Genomic DNA, 18,810 nt, shown 5'->3' on the forward strand with positions numbered 1-18,810 from the left:
GCAACGTGAATATCATGTTAATTACTCTATGGTATTGAGTCAAAATTGTATCTCTACCATGCTAGTTAATTTCAAAACTAGTTTGGAAGACAAAAAAAAAAAAAGGCTTTTGTTTACACATGAAACAATGGCTATCCTGTCTGCTGATCTAATCACTTCAAGCTTAAAGGTCAGGAGGTCTGACAGCCTTAGAGCCAGAAACACATTAAAAATTCATACACTCAAATCAAATACCTATTACTTTTTTTGACCCTGAAAAGTTAAATAAATAAGGTCATAAAGAATTAAAGAAAACATAGTAGTGCCAACCATGCTGTCATTTTTAATATGTCTTATACAGAAGCTGTCATTAGGTTCTGAAATTTTATTTACTTTATTTCAGAACCTAATTAATTAAAATCCATAAGTATCCCTCATTGTCCTTTGTTTCTAAAATTAATACAAGTTTAAAAATGGAATCCATGTTTGCTTAAGAGCTTAAATGTGTATTAGCTTAATTTATGCAAAATCAAATGGAGAACTAAGAAAAATTATCTAAATCAATCAACCAAAAACAAAGTTTTGCAGCCCCCGTATGTCATGAATACTATTTAAAAAAAAAAAAAAAAAGATATTTTCTACTCAAATTTTACAGATGATACATTCAGTTCTTTGTTTTAGAGGTTTAAAGCTAGGCATGGAATTTAGGCTAATGGAGTACTGTGGTCAGCAGAAAAATGGCCCCTCCAAAGATGTGCACATTTTGAACTTTTGGGACCTGTGAATATGTTACCTAGCAAGTGGGAATGACAGTTGCAGTTGGAATTAAGGTTACTGATAAGATGACCTTCAAATAGGAGAATTTCCTGCTCTAGTGTAACCACAGGGACCCTTACAGTAAAGAGGACAGCAGGGCACTCAATGTCAGAGGGATGAAGCATGAGAAAGGCTCTGCTGGCCACTGCCCTTGCTGGCTTTGGAGGTGGAAGAGATGTCTGTAAAGGCTGGAAAGGTAAAGGAAATTCTGTTTCTGGTTCTTACATGCTGTCAGTCTGTCCAAAGTGCCCTAGGCCAGGAAGGCCTCTGCTGCAGGCATTTTCCTTCATGGGTTGGGAGATCCAGGGCATGGATGAGCAGGAGCCTTTGCAGGTATCAGAAGTTCATATATCACCAATACCGGTTTGGTTCAGTGGATAGAACGTCGAGCGTCGGCCTACAGACTGAAAGGTCCCAGGACCTTGGTTGCAGGGGTGTGCAAGAGGCAGCTGATTGATGATTTTCTCTCTCATCAATGTTTCTAACTTTCTATCCCTATCTCTTCCTCTCTGTAAAAAATCAATAAGATATATATTTTAAAAAGTTCATATATCAGACACATCTCTCTGTATGCCCCAGATATGCCTGCAACGTTACATGTTTCCCTGAAAATAAGACATCCTCCGAAAATAAGACCTATTTACAGGTTTCCTTCTGAGTGAAATATAAGGCATCCCCTGAAAATAAGGCCCCCCTAGGCTAAATATGAGAGATTTGGTCCACTGATTCTGAAAGAAATGGAGTCAGAAGAAATTCACCAGGAAATTCAGGAATTGAATTGTTATGATGATGTTCCAGAAGATGATGACATGATTGTCATTGAATAAATGAGTAAATTCTTGATACTATAGGATTCAATTTGTCTGGTTTGTGTTGACAACTACAGTACTGCCATACCATATACAGGTAATAAATTTCCTTTCTTTTCATTTAACAATAAATGTGTACAGTATTCTTCTTCATGTAAAAACAAGACATCCCCTGAAAATAAGACCTAGCGCATCTTTGGGAGTAAAAATTAATATAAGACACTGTCTTATTTTCGGGGAAACAGGGTACATAGGAACATGGCTCTGTCTCTTTTCTTTGCTGTTATTGGGCTGTCACCAGATTCACAGGGCGATGAACCTGGAATTAAACCAGCAGCAGAAAATTCAACCGCTTTGATAGAAAAAGAGGTGAGCAATGGCATTTCTTCAGAGTGGATTTTCTCATGGAGGAGCCTTCATCTTGATACACTGCTCTTAACACAGCAAAAACTGACAGGTGTCATTGACTCAGTTGCTGGTTTCCCTTGTGGCTTCGTTTCCCGGGGTCCCATCAGTGGAGTTAATAGAGCTGTTCTTCAGTGCCATGGCAATCTGGACTCCTCAGTTCCCCTAGCGTTTGGTTCTCCCCCCCCCCCCCTCCCACACACACACACAGAAAAGCTAAAACGTTTGTAAATCTGGACATTGTAACCTTTCGAACCAATGAAGGCGTGACACACAGCTCTTGTTAACAGGAAATGATGGATGTCAGGCAATTCATTGATAACCTCCCCAGTTGATGGACATCCCTAAGGGGGCTTGTGTAGAAGTACACACCAGCATTATTGTAGTGGAGGATAGGCCTTGTGCAGTGCCTGATACTGAAATGTGTAATGTTTGCAGCATTTAAGTGGTTTTGCAAATGCATACCAATGACAGACTGAGTAATATCCCCTCATGGGAAATTTATGATCTATGAAGTTTGCATACATGTGTTGTAGGTATATCATCCAGAATAGACTAGTATTAAAATAGCTGAAGCAGCTAGCTTCTTTTCCCCACATATATTTCAGCAAAACAATGAAATACTGCAATCAGATTTTCTATTACATCATTTGAAAATTGTCACTATGCTTAATGAAAGCTTCTTTGGGTATAAGTGAGCAGATAAGACAGAAATGATTTATGAATGTTCTGATTTGGTCTATGGACTTATTCCAAAATTACTTGATCACTAGACAGTATCTGTATTTTTATCTATATTTACATATACTTAATGATTATAAGACATAAAAAATGAGAGTTTATTGCATTATTCCTAGTAATAGGGATACTGATTCAAGTGTCAATAAAAAGTAATATTGATCTCTTCAATTAATGGCCCTTTTATTTTGAGGACCAGGCTTTTCTTTCCCTGTTATAATTCCTTAATATCCTTTTTCCTCTCTAGAAAAATAATATGTTCTTTTTCCTTTTTTATCCCCTTAACAGACCAAATACTGCCTCCTTTCCATTGACATCTGTACCGGATCCAGCCGGCATCACAGGTCCTGGAGGTAGGGCTAGGAGGTTTTAAGAGAAATAAAGACAAAGAGAAAGCGGGACTTCAGGAGGACTGCTAGTCCATGATGAGACTGCAGCAACTTTATTAGTTGCAAGCGTACATTTATGAGGCTTTTCTGGGCATTTCTCCAAGTGCCCCTTTCCCAGGACAAGGCCGCCCGTCAGCCCCTCAAGACATTCTTGGAAAAGATACATAGAGCAAGCGTCTGGTTAGATATCATTGAGAACAGCCTAGCTGAGAACATCCAGATAAGTCGTGCATCACGCGCACTCTCTAACAATGGGGCTATGGTCTGCCCTGTCCCTAGTTGACCCTGAAGGCTTAGGGGAGAGCGGGTAGGCGTCCCTACCCTGTGCTCAATCCCCTGTAGGAGACCAGGTAGGCGTCCCTACCCGATGCTCCATCCTTGCCCTCGGGCCCCAAGGAACACGGCTTCCCACACATCTGCTATCAATACATACTGAAGTTTGACTTTCTGAGTCACAATCATTATGGTATTTAAAACATTTTACGGTATATTTATGTAAAGAAACCAAAGATCACTCCAAACACCCTACATTACTTATTTCTTAACCTAAATGTTAATCCAAAGTTAGACCTATATCGTTAGAGGAATCATCAGTCCAAGTAGGGAATAATTCTGCGGTTGCATTTTTCTATAAGTAACTGAAAATAATTAGGCTATGGACTAATGTGTTCTGGAATATTTAAGACTTATCTTAAAAACTTTATTGCTGAGGCAATTTGCTGTAAGATGATTCTCCTTGTAGCATAGTTTTAGTTTATATATTTTGTACATGTGTGTAAAATCAACTACTACAGGAAAAACTACAATGGCACAGACATGTGCATAGCAATACAGAAGCAATGCCATCAAAGTGCTGAATGTCAGAGTCATTTTATAAGGATATAAACTGGACTATTTTTTTTAGAAAATGATAGGTATATTGATTGCCCTGTAGAGCAAAAGGTTATGGGTTCAATTCCCAATCAGGCAGATACCTAGGTTGTGGGTTCGAGCCCTGCCAGGGCACATTCAGAAAGCAACTGATACATGTTTCTCACAATGATGCTTCACTCTCTCTCTCTCTTTCCCTTCCTCTCTATAAAAAAAATTTAAAGTAGGCTGCTTTCCACATATGTGACTACCATTGCTGCCATTGCACATGCATGTAATACATCACAGAAGTGTTTCGTTTCACCTTCTCAATGTATCCTTACAACTGTGGAGGTGCTATGATTTTCCCCATTTCGCATATAAAAAAGTTTAGTTTATGAGAGATTAAGTGGCCAACTTAAAGTTATACAACAACTCAATGGAGAGCTGGAAATCAGAATTGCCTGACTCTAGAGACCAAGATTTATAACCTACAAGTCCCTACTGATTTTCAGGGATCAATTGTCTTCTATGTCTCCAAATTGGATATATTATAATTTTTTTTTTACAGAAACATGTTTTAAGAAAGTCCTAACATAAAACAGAGTAAAATTATAAAGGAGTCTTTCAAAACAAATTAAAATTGCAAATCTAAAAAGTTTCTCTAATTAATAAATGACAAAAAATGAATTCAAAACACCAACTAACTAAGATCGAACAATATGAGCAATTGCCAATAGATAAGAAATTTACGGTTTTCATGTTTTTCAAATAGTATTTGTGGATTCTTCTCATCAGTGTCCCCAAGATAAGAACTTCAATATTACCTTAAGTTTCAATAGAGAATGACCACTTAGTACATAGGTAATAATTCACATGAAATTTCATGTCAAAATGGGACTACATTAAAAATAAAGGGCAATAAAATATGTATAATAATCACAATATAAGTACCAATCTTCATGTGGTTTTTTTTTTATCACACTTTCGGTAACTCTGAAGAAATAAAATATATGCATTTATCTGTCATGTTCCAGTTGTGACATGTTTTTATATCTTTTATGTCTATGAACAGGAATAAAGTATATGTTCAATTTCTACATAAAGATTGTTTCAGGGAAACAGAAATGTTACCTCTTCTATTTTTAATCCTCAGCCTGTCTTTGTATAGATAAATTCTCGGTTATCCTCCAGATTTGCTCTAATACCGATGACTCAAAAAATAAGGAAAAATGTGAGTAACAGTTTGGTATATATTTCAGGCTCCATAACCTCCTCATAAACCCCACACTGTAAGAAGTGACATGGAACTATCAAACATCTGGGTTGTAGATAATCTTCTAATCATTTGAGCCATGTAGACAGCAGCGAGTGTACTTGGGAGGAAAATGAAGTATACAACCTTGGAAACAGGTTCAGACAGCTTCTTTTATTAGAGTCACTATTTTATAGCTTGTGTAATAAGACAAACTCCTTGTCTCCATCTCAGGATGACCTTGCTTCACACTATGTTGACAAAACAGAAAAAGAAGAAAGGAATGCCTTCAGAATCCCTCCAGTAAATCTGCCACCCCACCTGTATCTTGTCATGCACTATCTGCTTTATTTTTTATGACAAAGAATGAAGTATCCCCTATCTCTTCGACAGCCAGTCTTTTCATATGTGCTCAGGCTTCCTCCCTCTGGCCCTATCTCCTCCAGGATCACCAATGTTTCCTTCTCACTGTATCATTCACTTAAAAAACAAAACAAGCAAATAAAACCAGTGTCTCTTAACCCCATATCTGCTCAATTATCATTTCATTTTGTTGTATTGATAGTTGCTCCTAAACAGAAAACCCTTGAAAAAGCTGTTAAGACTTGTGCATCCATGATCTATTTTTTGTCACTTTCCAAATCTTTTTTTTTTTTTTTTTTTTTTTAACCTGCACCACTGAAACGACTGTTGTCAATGTGGACAATGGCCTTGGCAATGACACATTTCATGGCCAATTTGTGTTCTCTTCTTACTCAGCCTGTCCGCAGGTTTGGCACACTTGATGTAGACTATTCTTGTTGTAGACTATTGGCATCCACGATTTATAGCAAAAGCTAAGTAAAAGGCTTACAGAATAATATAAAATTTTATTATTGAACTATATAAAAGAAGATGCAAATAATTAAAGAGGTACATCATTTGCATATGTAATAAGATCTTCAAATTTAGGTAAAGTTTCAATATAATAGCAATCAAAATTCTTATACAGGTTTTTAGAAGTTGACAAGTTAACTCTGAAATTTATTTGAGGGGGGAAAACAAAACAAAACAGTGACCCAAAAAGAGTGTCACAAAGTATGACACTCCTGGGGTTTTTATTCTATCTTACAAACTGTTACTCCTAAGCTTTCTTTTCTGGCTCCAGCATCACTAGTTGAAATATAAATATTTGTGAGTGCAGGCCCCTTGTTGTATTCTCTCTATATTTACTGCCAAAAGATTTATTCTACTCTCTATTGATGCTCAAAGTTACATATGTAGATCAGGTCTATTTCCTGAGCTTCAAACTCCTATATCCAGGTATTTAACTTAATATCTATATTCAAAAGGCATTATCTTGATTTCTCCCTTGGCCCCAAAGCAATCAGACTAATTTTATATTGTACAATGGTATTCTCTATTTCCAGTGCTCAAAATTAATGGCCTTGTGTCATGTTTAGAGCAAAATCCGAACTTATTTCCAGAGTTGACCAGGAAGTTCTAGCTCTCAGCTGCTCTCGTACATATTTCCACAAGGTTCTTCTTACCTCCCTCTGCTCACTTCAATTTTATCTCTTTCAGACTTGACCAAAACCAATGTATAAATGTTTAAATTTTCATATGTGATCCATTTCAATGGATTCTTAGTTTTCTTTAAAACTGCTAAAATAGTTTTTCTTCATTTGCACTGCATACCTTTTTAATTGACCTTAAGGTATGGTTTTTATTAAATCAATCCTTGTCTTTTTTTTTTTTATCACTCATACTATTGTGGAAAATTTTCACCACTGATTTTCCAAATTCAGTGAAGAAGGCTCCCACCACAGCTATGTCTGTCACCATTATTTCAGAACAAAGGTGCAAATGTGCAACCAAGACCACATAAGCAGGGTCATCAGTGGAATAACTAGTTAGAGCAGCAGTGGATTATTTTTTAATATATTTTATTTCAGAGAAGGAGAGAAAGAGAGAGAGAGAGAGAGAGAGAGAGAGAGAGAGAGAGAGAGAGAGAGAGAATGAGAGAGAGAGAGAATGAGAGAGAGAATGAGAGAAACATCTCAGTGATGAGAGAGAATCATGATGGGCTGCCTCCTGCACGCCTGCAGCCTAGGCATATGTTCCAACTAGGAATTGAACCAGGACCTCCTAATTCATAGGTTGACACTCAACCATTGAGCTATGCCAGCTGGGCAGCAGTAGATTATTAAGGTGCTCTGATTTTCCTCACCTCCCTGGGATTTCTCCGCCTTTTAAAATTTGTTTTTATTTTATTTTTAATTTCTTGCCATACAGCAGATTTAGAGGCCACCTTATAAGAAGTTTGATTCCTAATAACAGATGACTCCAAATTTTTATCTTACTCTACCATCAGGCCAAGAAAAGATGGATTATGTTTTCCTGGTCCTCTGATAAGAGAGTCTGAGTTTTATGACTAATCAATTACAGTAAGCATTTTATCTCAGTACTAGAGACCCAGTGCACAAAATTTGTGCATGGGGATGGGTGGGTGGGGGGGTGTCCCTCAGCCCAGCCTGTGTCCTCTGGCAATTCAGGACCCCTTGGGTGATGTCCGATTACCAGTTTAGGTCCGACCCCTGCAGTCAGTCATCCGGCAGTCAGACATTCCTCTCACAATCTGGGACCACTCACCCCTAACAGCTCTTCTGCCTGCCTGCTCACTTCTAACTACTCTCCTGCCTGCTTGCTCAGTGTGTGTTATAGCAACTGATCATTCTGGCTGTTCTGATCATTCTGCCGTAATGGTCACTTAGGCTTTTATATATATATAGATACCTGGTAACACCTATGCTTCCTTTAGTTTGTTTTGTTTCTATTTGACTTTCTTTGAAGCTGTTGTGTTTAAATATATTTTATGGTAAGCTTTGGCGAAATCTTTTTGCAGAAAAAATAATAATAATAAGCTGCCTACCATTAGCTTTCTTAAAAAGGAGCACATGGATTTAGTAGAAGAGAAGTTGAACACAAACCTAAAGTGTGCAATTGGTTTGTAAAAATTGTTGTAATCTAAGGCTGCTGTATTAGAAAAGGGTGTTCTAAAGGGGAGAAAAATAATCCCACTCTATTCTGTACTAGTACTTATCTGATAGCACTTTTCAACAGAAATATATAAGGCAAGCCATATGTCTGCTTTCAATTTTTTCTTGTATCCATATTAAAAAAGTAAAAGATAAAGTCAATTCTGTTACTGTTTTTATGTGAAATAGACAGTATACGAAAATGTTATAATTTCAACATGTAATTGATATTAAATTATTGTGATATTTAAGTTATTCTAAATACTTGAAATCCAGCATGTACTTTACACTTACAGTACATCTTAGTTCAGGCTATTTAGATACTCAACAGTCGTATCTGTCTAGTGGCTATCATATTGGCCAGTCCATTAACTTGTATTGGTAAGTGAGTGCCTTATGTCACAAGTACATGTAAGAGGGTATTGGAGAAGCCGAAATCCACGGAGCCATTATATAGAACACAGGAGACGTTTAAGTAATATCATCAGCCGAGACCGGTTTGGCTCAATGGATAGAGCGTCGGCTTGGGGACTGAAGGGTCCCGGGTTCGATTCCAGTCAAGGGCATGTACCTTGGTTGCGGGCATATCCCCAGTAGGGGGTGTGCAGGAGGCAGCTGATTGATGACTCTCTCTCGTTGATGTTTCTAACTCTCTATCTCTCTCCCTTCTTCTCTGTACAAAATCAATAAAATATATTTTAAATAAATAAATAAATAAATAAATAATATAATCAGAGGACAGATGCATTTATTTCCCTTGAACTTGGCTCTAGTGATTCCCCAATATAGCATTTTAAGTATTTCTATTCAAATAAACATTATTTTGCAAGTACTTTACCTCCTGCTGCAGCAACTCTAAAATGCTGCAAGTAAAAAAGCTGCTAAAATTATAAATTGCCACCTAAGCTTCCCTGCCTACATGATGATAATTAGTCCTATTTTTGAAGGACCACAAATTATTGCCAAATAATTAGATACATCTCCAGGAAAACTCATCACTTTCCTTTCAAAATACATTAAAAAAAGAAGAAGAAAAGAAAGAAAGAGAGAAAGAGAGAGAGAATACAGACATCTGTGTCCATTCACTTTGGGAACTTTTTTTTTTCTCAAATGTCAAAAATATGTATTACTTATAACATTCTAAGCATTTATTGGTGATAGAAGATGAGTAAGATACTATCTTTGCCTTAGAGAAACTTGTAATCAAGTGAAAAACCTCACATACCTTTACATAATGTTACCCTCCCATAACATATTCAGTTACTTCAGTGAAAACCTCTAACTACAATACTTCAGTGATGGACAAAGAGCTGTATACATATTTAATGTAAACAACTGATGCGTTTGGAGATATGTATATACCTGTGAAACTATCACAAGCTATGCCACCATCGCCCCTCACTTTTAAAAGTTTCTTGATCTCTTGTTTTTGTATATGTATCTGATAATGACACTTAACATAAAATCTACCCTCTTAGCAAAATTTTAGATATGCAGTGCAGAATTGCTAACTATAGTTACTATACTGTACAGATCGGTAGAACTTATCCACCCTGTGTAACTGAAACTTTGTTCTCTTTACAACTATTCTTCTCTATTCACACTCCCCCTCCGTACAACCATCCCCTGAAACCTGCATTCTATCCTCTGCTGCTGTGAGTTTGACTTTTAGATTCCTCTGTATCTGCCTTATTTCACTTAGTATAATGTTCTCTAGGTTCATCCACATTGACACAAATGGCTGGATTTTCCTCCTTTTTCAAGGCTGAATAATATTCTGTGTATATCTATCATCTATATCATCTATATCTATATCTATATCATCTCCAGCCAGAGATTCCCTGACCACCACTGACAAGGACAAACATATGGGTTGCAGCATGATCCCAGGTAGGGGGCATGCAGGAGGCAGTTGACTGATGTCACTCTCACATTGATGTCTCTCTCCCTCTTCCTTTCTCTCTAAAAATCAATTTTAAAATCTTTTTAATAAAAATTTCTCATGCATATTTTTAAAAAATTTTATTTCAAAGAGGAAGGGGAAGGGAAAGATAGGAACAATGATGAAAAATAACCATTGAACGGATGCCTCCTGCATGCCCCCTACTGGGGACAGAGCCCACAACCCGGGCATGTGCCCTTGAAGTGGATAGAACAGGGGATCCTTCAGTCTGCAGGCCGATGCTCTATCCATTGAGACAAACCAGCTTGGGCTCTTATGCATATTAGTTATTTTTCAGAGTTGTCTCATGCATGCTTTTCCTCACGTTCAATATGATTTATACATTTATAGTATTGTTTTTTGATATCGAGATTCACATGCACTTTTAAAACTACTCAGCCATCCTTTGATTTATTCCTCAATTGACTACATTTCAAATATCTTTCATCAATGTTTAAAACTTTTCTCTATTTTAAGAACAGAAAATCAACTAACTTAATTTGACAGATGATTTTACTGCTTCACTGAAAAGGCCTGACCTCACTCTATTTCTCTCCAACTTTGTTCTTTATATCAACAGCCCTTTCTCCTTACCTCAAGATTTTTTTCTATTTTTTTTTTTTACCATAATGTTCTAATCATCTGTGCATTTGAGTTCACCTGTTCCCGATAATGTGTTACCTCAATTACATCTTCTTTCCTGGCCTGTTCATCTCATTTTTTATTAGATTATTCTCATCTCCCTAAAACAGTTCAATCCATTCCATACCCACAATAAAAATGATCATACTGTCAACAACTCTTCCAATTCTGTTCTTCTCTTCAAAAGACTTATTTTTAAATATTCACTGCCCGATAACGCCTCAAAAACTTACAATATAACAGCTTGCCTCTTGCCATCACTTCTCTAAAGTTTGTCCTATAAAGATTTCTCCTTGTGTCAGCTATCTATTTATATGTAATAAGCTACCTTCAAAACTAATGGCTCAAAATACCCATTAATTGGTGATTGCAAGTTTACCTGTCAGTGGTACTGATCTGGGTCTGACTGAGTTGATCTATACAGCACTTGCTCTTAGGTATGTGAACAGGTGAGTTGTTTGGGAATTGGCTGGTTGGGGATAGTTGATTGATTATAGGTAGAAGTAACAGGAATAAATCAGTTTTCACTTGCTTCCTCCAGCATGCTATCCTATGCTTTTTTTAAATGGTGACGGCAGGAGTCCAAGAAAGAATAGAAGTATGCATGGTCTCCTGAGTCCTATCCACACAGCTGGTACATTGTCATTCCAGGTATTCCACTTGGAAAAGCAAATAACAACAAGTAGGGAAGCAGACTACATCTGTTCATAGTTACATTACAAAGGCTGTGGACACAGGGACGGAAGGTGAATTGGTTCATTTTTACTTGGATTCTACCTTATCTTGCCTACCTTCCTTCCAGAATTAAACATTTCATTCATTCATCAAATCTCTTTTCTGAGTCTTCAGGAATTTTAGTCTTCCAGATCTTGCTTTATATTTCCAACCTACTATTTTCAATTTCCTTGGCCTTTCTCAGTTCTTTGAATATATGGATTTCTTTAAGTTCACTCTTTGGTCTTTATCTCTTAGAACTGTGCATGTTTCTCCTCTGATTTTATCATTTTTATCTATGCCTGGCATAGACTCTGCTTTCAGAAGGAACAAATTAAGAAACATATTCTTCTCCAACAGTTTTGCTTGTGTTCAGATTCTATAACATCTTTTTTTTTTAATATATTTTATTGATTTCCCACAGAGAAAAAGGGAGAAGGATAGAGAGCTAGAAACATCGATGAGAGAGAAACATCGACCAGTTGCCTCCTGCACACCCTCTACCAGGGATGTGCCCACAACCAATGTACATGCCCTTGACCAGAATTGAACCTGGGACCTTTCAGTCTGCAGACCGACGCTCTATCCACTGAGCCAAACCAGTTTCGGCTCCTATAACATCTTAATTTAACTGTTATTCCAATTTCTTTCCTGGTATTCCTACCTCTAGCTTTACCTTTCCTCTTATTATCTGCTGCCTGTGTAATCTTTCTTAAACCCACATCTGATCATACAATCCTATAACACCATCACTTGAGAATTATGAGTTTCTTTGTTCCTAGAGCATTTCCTCTATATCTCTATTCATATCCCTTTGCTTATGTTGCCTTGCTCTTGAATAATCATCCCACAAGATTCAACTGCTTCATCCTCTACCTGTCTTTTAAGGATCTGCTCAAATAATACTTCATGTGAACCCTATTCTTCCTAGTTTGGGCAGTTAATATTTCCTCCTGATTTCCTATCTTACATTATATTTCTACATGTCTGCATTGGATGTTAAACACTTCAAGGAAAGAAATGATCTCACATAGATTGTGTTACCAATGAGCAGATATTTTGTGCATAAGGATTGTTAAAATAATAAATGTGTTGAATGGTACTGAATCATTTAATACACAATTAAAAAAACGATAAGGAGTAATACATAGTATCTTTCCACTTGTAAAAACCTAAGATATATATAATATAATGAGTTCATAAAATCAAGAAAACATCAAGCCCTGGACGGTATGGCTTAGTGGTACAGCATCGGCCCATGCACCAAAGGTCATGGGTTTGATTCCAGTCAAGGGTAAGTCCCTGGGCTGCAGATTAGATCTCTGGCCACACATGAGAGGCAAGCAATCAATTCATCTTTCTTAGATCAATGTTTCTATTTCTCTCCTCCTCCCTCTCACCCTTCCTCTCGCTCTAAAAATAAATAAATCAATCAGACTTGGCCTGGTGGCTTGGTGGTTTGGCATGAACATATGAACAGGGAAGTCACAGTTTGATTCTGGTCAGAGCACATAGCCTGGGTTGCAGGCTTGATCCCCAGTGGGGGGCATGCAGGAGGTGGCTGATTAATTATTCTCTCTCACAATTCTCTCTCTCGCTCCTTCCCCTTTCTCTCTGAAATCAATTAAAATGTATTTATAAAAAGATTTAAATTTCTGTTGAGTAGACTTAAAAAGTAGACTTAAAAGGATGGATGTGCATTGTGAGCCATCTCTAAAACTGAGTATAAATACAAATTTTGTTTCCTGTTTTAATTTTAGAGAAACTACTGTTTGGGAAAGCTATAACGTAACTTTTATAAATAATTGTCTCTCATTTTCGGTCAGCAAGCTAATGTTCTTTCTTCTAAGATATTAGTACATACTAAAAATCCTGTAAGGTCCTGCATACATTTCACTTAATTGTTCATTAGTAAAACATGTATTTTCCTATTGTAGGCATGAAGTTTTTTGGTTGTTACTAAAAGAGTATGTCAACTATAAAAATCAATGGAAAAATTATCCTTAGCTGAGAATTAGCAACAACAAAAAAGGAAAACATCAAACTGAATTGAAGAAGATCAAATTTTGAGATGTCTCTTTTGTTCAATTGAATCTTTAAAATGCATTAAATTAAATATAATAAAAATTAAGGCATATCAGTCAATATCAATATCACAGTCACTTAGTTTATATTTGAATCAATCTGAGTCCCGACAGGAAATAGATGGCACACTAAAGGAGGGCCATTTTAAAATAGTTTAATAAAGGGCTATTTACAAAAATTTGGGTATGGTTTAGGGACAGAGCAATACTCTGAAGCTAGTAACAGCTACCATGGAAATCGTCCCACAGCTTGGCCAGAAGTGGCTAGGACCTTTACCAGAACCTATAGACAGAGCGCTCTGTAGAGAAGGAAATTTTACCTGAGCTGTGACTTTTGGTAGAAAGGTGTAACCAACCTGTAGCAAGTCAGATCTAATATTACTTCCTCTTTTGATTTCTGCTAGTATGTCCTAGTAATCAAATCCAACCAGAAGTCAACCTTGCCGGTAGACCAAAAACCAAAGAAACTTGGTAATGTGGTAAAAAGAAAGTAGGATGGAGAATGGAGAGTTTGGGTCTGACAATGTCTGAGATCTGGGAATTATGTTTGGACATTTTGTTTTTATTGGATTCTTTCTGTGCAGTTGAATCTGTTTCAGAAGAATAGTTCATATTCATATTGGTTTAATAAAAATGTGAAAATTTCTTTTTAGTTAAAGAGCCTTTGGATGCAATTATTTTGCATTTTTGTGAAGAAAACTCAACATCTACATCAATAATATGAAAAAATATTATTGAAGGAGAATGGATTCAGAAACCTTTTGATTATAGCTTTCTGCTTGAGTACATAATCAACCTCACAGTCAGATATTTTCATGTCTTAGAATTATTAGCAGTACTAATTGCTTTATTAAAAGCCCCAAAGTGTTTTTATTCCTCTCAGAAAATGTTGTGAAGCACATAGATTCAGTAATACAACCCTTGGGATTTGCAAGTTAACTTGGTAGACTTCTTATACTTGATAGATATAAACCTTCTTTGAGTTTCCATTTGAAATATATTATATAAAAGGTCAAGCAAAGAAATATATACCAAAATTTTTTCAAATAATCCTCAACCTCAGTAAGTGGTTGAGGAGATTAAAAATTTTTTAAAAATCGGAAATAATTTTAATGACTAATTCCTTTGTCTCAAAAGCCAAAAGATATGAACAAATGATCCTTTATCCTATATAATAAAAGCTTAACATGCAAATCGACTGAACAGCAGAATGACTGGTGGAATGACTGGTTGCTGTGATATGCACTGACTTCTAGGGAGCAGACGCTCAATGCAGGAGCTGCCCCCAGCCAGCAGGCCCTGACCAGTGTTGGCAGGGGATGGGGCCAGCAAGTGGGCAGCACCAAACCAACCAAGGCAAGTACCAGCAGGGGGGCCCTAGAATGCCCCACTGGTAGCCCTGCAGATCGGCCCTGATCACCGGCCAGGCCTAGGACCCCTACATGTGCATGAATTTCACGCACCAGGCCTCTAGTAAATTAATTTTCTTATTTTGATATTAGATTTTAAAACAAAATCTAAACTCATATGTAATTTCTAATTTAAATCTCATAACATAATTCAATTTGACATATATTTGGATAAATTATATTACTAATTTTTAAATTTAAAAAATTGTGTATTAAAGAGATTAATATTCTTAAGTTCCAAAACTAATAAATGACAAGCACTGCAACTAAACTCTCTGCCTCCCAGTGTAGTATTATTCACATTCTACCAGGAGCTATAAAACATTTTGTGTACATAAAATGAGTTCTGGGTGGAGGGGGGTCACTGGGGATAAAAAAAAAAAAGGGGGGGGGTACATCTGTAATATTTTCAAAAATAAAGATATTTTTTTAAAAAAATCATGTGAAACAATTACAAAAAAATCTCTCAAAGGTACTGTGATAGAAATAGTGAGAGATAAATATGACAGAGAAAGAGAGAGATGAAAGTAGAGATCCATCCTAATGGTTCTCCCCCTGAGGATATTCTAATTCTTACAGAGTTCTTGGTCAAATTAAAAAACAAATAAATATAAGTAGAAGTTAGTTTTGTTTTGTTTTTTTACTTGCTCCCAGCACGCATGCACACCCTGCTTTAAAAATTATTAGTCAAGAATGCATACACCAATTTACTCTCTGAAATAAAATAAATTTGCATTGCTCAATGATCACCTTACAGAAAATGAAGCCCAAGGGTTCTAAGATACTCCATATTCAAAATTATGAAAGAAAAGGAAAAACTATGACAGGCATTGTTTAAAGCAAAAATTATAGGATTGAGAACCATTTAGATATAAGGACCATTGGAGAAGATGTTCAGATTCCTAATATTTTTCCTTCCGTAATTAGGTAAATACTGATTATTTAGTTTTGAAATACAAAAGAGAGAACATCTTAGTTTAGTTTTATATTACTGTGAAAGTATTTTTTATATGCTTATTGGCTACTTTTTTTAAACTAATATTAAGGACTTGTAAGATACTTTGCCTTTCTCTGAACGGAAATGGTTTTCTTTGTCTTGTTTGATTTATAGGAGATCTCAAGATACAGAGATGTTAGCTTTCATCCATTTGATGTTCTTTGTATCTGTTGTCTTTTCCTCAACATTGCTTTTATGAGACACCCACATTTCAAGGTATCATTGTAGTGATAACAAGTTCTGAGAATATAATGTATAGCATTGTGATTATATGATATAAAATACTGTTTGTATATTTTAAAGTTGCTAAAAATAAATTTTTAAGTTCTTATCACAAGAAAAAGAAAGTAATTATCTTTAGTGAGGAATGTTAACTTATTATGGTAACAATTTTGTAATAGAGGCCTGGTGCACAAAATATGTGCACAGGGAGAGGGGGGGCCCTCAGCCCTGCCTGTGCCCACTTGCAATCCAGGACCCCTCAGGGGGTGTTTGTCTGTTTAAGCCCAATCCCTGCTATCAGACATCCAGCAGTTGGACATCCCCCTTGCCCCTAAATGCTTGCCTGCCTACCTGCCTGCTCACCCCTAACCACTCGCCTGCCTGCTTGCTCATTGCACATCAGAGTGACTGGTTGTTCCAGTCATTCCACCGTAACAGTCACTTAGACTTTTATATATATAAATTACATCATGTTTGTTCTAAAATTGATATAATGTCATGTTAGTTATATCTCTATTTCAAAACTTTTAAAATAATTTTTTTCTAACTTGGAAACTATTCAATTTCTTTGTTCATCAGGTTCCTTATTCATAAACAGTAGGGAGCCGAAACCAGTTTGGCTCAGTGGTAGAGCATCGGTCTGCGGACTGAAAGGTCCCAGGTTCGATTCCTGTCAAGGGCATGTACATTGGTTGCGGGCACATCCCCAGTAGGGGGTGTGCAAGAGGCAGCTGGTCGATGTTTCTCTCTCATTGACATTTCTAGCTCTCTATCCATCTCTCCTCTTCTCTGTAAAAAATCAATAAAATATATTTAAAATAAAAAATAAAATATAAAAAAATAAACAGTAGGGAATACTACCACCTAGGATTGTGATGAGATGAGCATATTCTAAGTTATGAAGTGTGATGGGTATGTGGTTCCCTGTGAAAGCTGTTAAGTTATTGGCAAAAAGTCTGAGGGATGCTGTGCTAAAACCATCCAAGGTCTCTTTCAGATCTAAAAGTTGTAGAATCCTAGAAAATAAGAAACAACATTTACAGAAAATATATACCCCTCAAGTTTTATGTATAGATTTACATATGACACTTCTACCAAGTACAGATTCTTAAAGCCATATTTTTATGGCATACTCTATTCAGAGGTGATTCATACTTTTCAGGGATTCCTATATAAAATTTAATAGCTGTACTGTCTTGCTTATTTCAAGTAATGTCATATTTTGTACTAAAAAAGATAGTGTATGGGAGAATGAAAAGGTTGGATTTTTTAAAACAATAGACTCAAAATTGCTAAGCAGGGACATATAAATTCTTTAAAAAATTTAAGTAGATGCCCTTATTACCTAGGGCTTTATCTTACATGTTTGATTTATTAGTGAATGCTGAAGTGAAAAATGTCGACTCATTCAAAATATACACATCTCTGCTAATACTTATAAAATCATAAAGGAACAAAATATAGAAGACAAAGAAGTGTGTCAGTAAAATATTCACTTACAATTTTCACAATTCGGATTGTAATTCTCATTGGCAGTACACTTACTTTGAAGCAACTATTTTTCATACAGCATCTCGCTAAACTTTTTACAGCATTTTTAGGTAGGTTATATTCATTTTAGTGATGATAAATCTAAGCCTAGAGAGACTAATTTAAACCCCAAATTAAATAGTGGTTGGGCCGATATCCTTTTGTCCTTTCTTCAGTTTGTACTGCCTCCTAAAAATGTTTATTTCAGTATCAGAAAATGAGCTACAAGGGATAGAAATACTTTTCACATATATACGTACCTGCCTATTCTCACCATTTATTTTCATATTCTTGATCATATGGGAAGATTTTAATAGTCACAACTAAATATCAATTACCTTTAAGTAAAATGCAGTGTCTTCCAAACCCAAGACTAGAAAAATCACAAAACTGTTTGTTGGCACATTGCTTTGTAATATATTTGAAACTTGTGGAATATGCCACAAATAAAACAAAAACTCTAACTCACGATTTTTTTTTCTACCTCTAACAAAAAAACTCCTCTCATTTCTTTCCTTGAACTGAAGTGTTTTCTAGCATTTTAACATTCTCTTACACCCATGAGTTTTATCAGGTACAACAGTATCCTCTTCCCTACTTAGTAGGCAAAAGTGTCATTCATTAACAAAATGCACTGAAGTGATTGTTAGAACATTTGCTGTTAGAATTAAGGGACTTCTTTTCTATTGAAATCAGAATTGAGACTGAAATCATTTTGTTTTCGAGCTTTCGATATACAAATGATTGGTCATTTCTTCAAAATTCTTATACAGTCAAAATTAGGCAAAGTAGCTATGCACTGACTATACGCGAATTTAAGTCTAAAATGTAATGAAAATAATGAAATGTTTAGACTGTCTTAGGTTTAAAAGGATCACCGTGTATGAATAAGGCAAAAAGATAGTTAGCCTGCAAAGGATAACCAAAGTTAGATACAAAAATGTGTAAAATATTTCTTAAAGGAAAACATTTAAATGTAAACATTTCACAAACTTCAAATAATAGTCGATGGA

General features: G+C 36.0%; 1 pseudogene; it reads left to right on the plus strand.

Moving 5' to 3' along the window:
• Positions 1–918: 918 nt before the first annotated feature.
• Positions 919–2,344, plus strand: LOC118716076 (annotated as a pseudogene).
• Positions 2,345–18,810: the final 16,466 nt, after the last annotated feature.

This window comes from Pipistrellus kuhlii, unplaced genomic scaffold (genome assembly GCF_014108245.1).
Source record: "Pipistrellus kuhlii isolate mPipKuh1 unplaced genomic scaffold, mPipKuh1.p scaffold_m20_p_12, whole genome shotgun sequence".
Lineage (NCBI taxonomy): Eukaryota > Metazoa > Chordata > Mammalia > Chiroptera > Vespertilionidae > Pipistrellus > Pipistrellus kuhlii.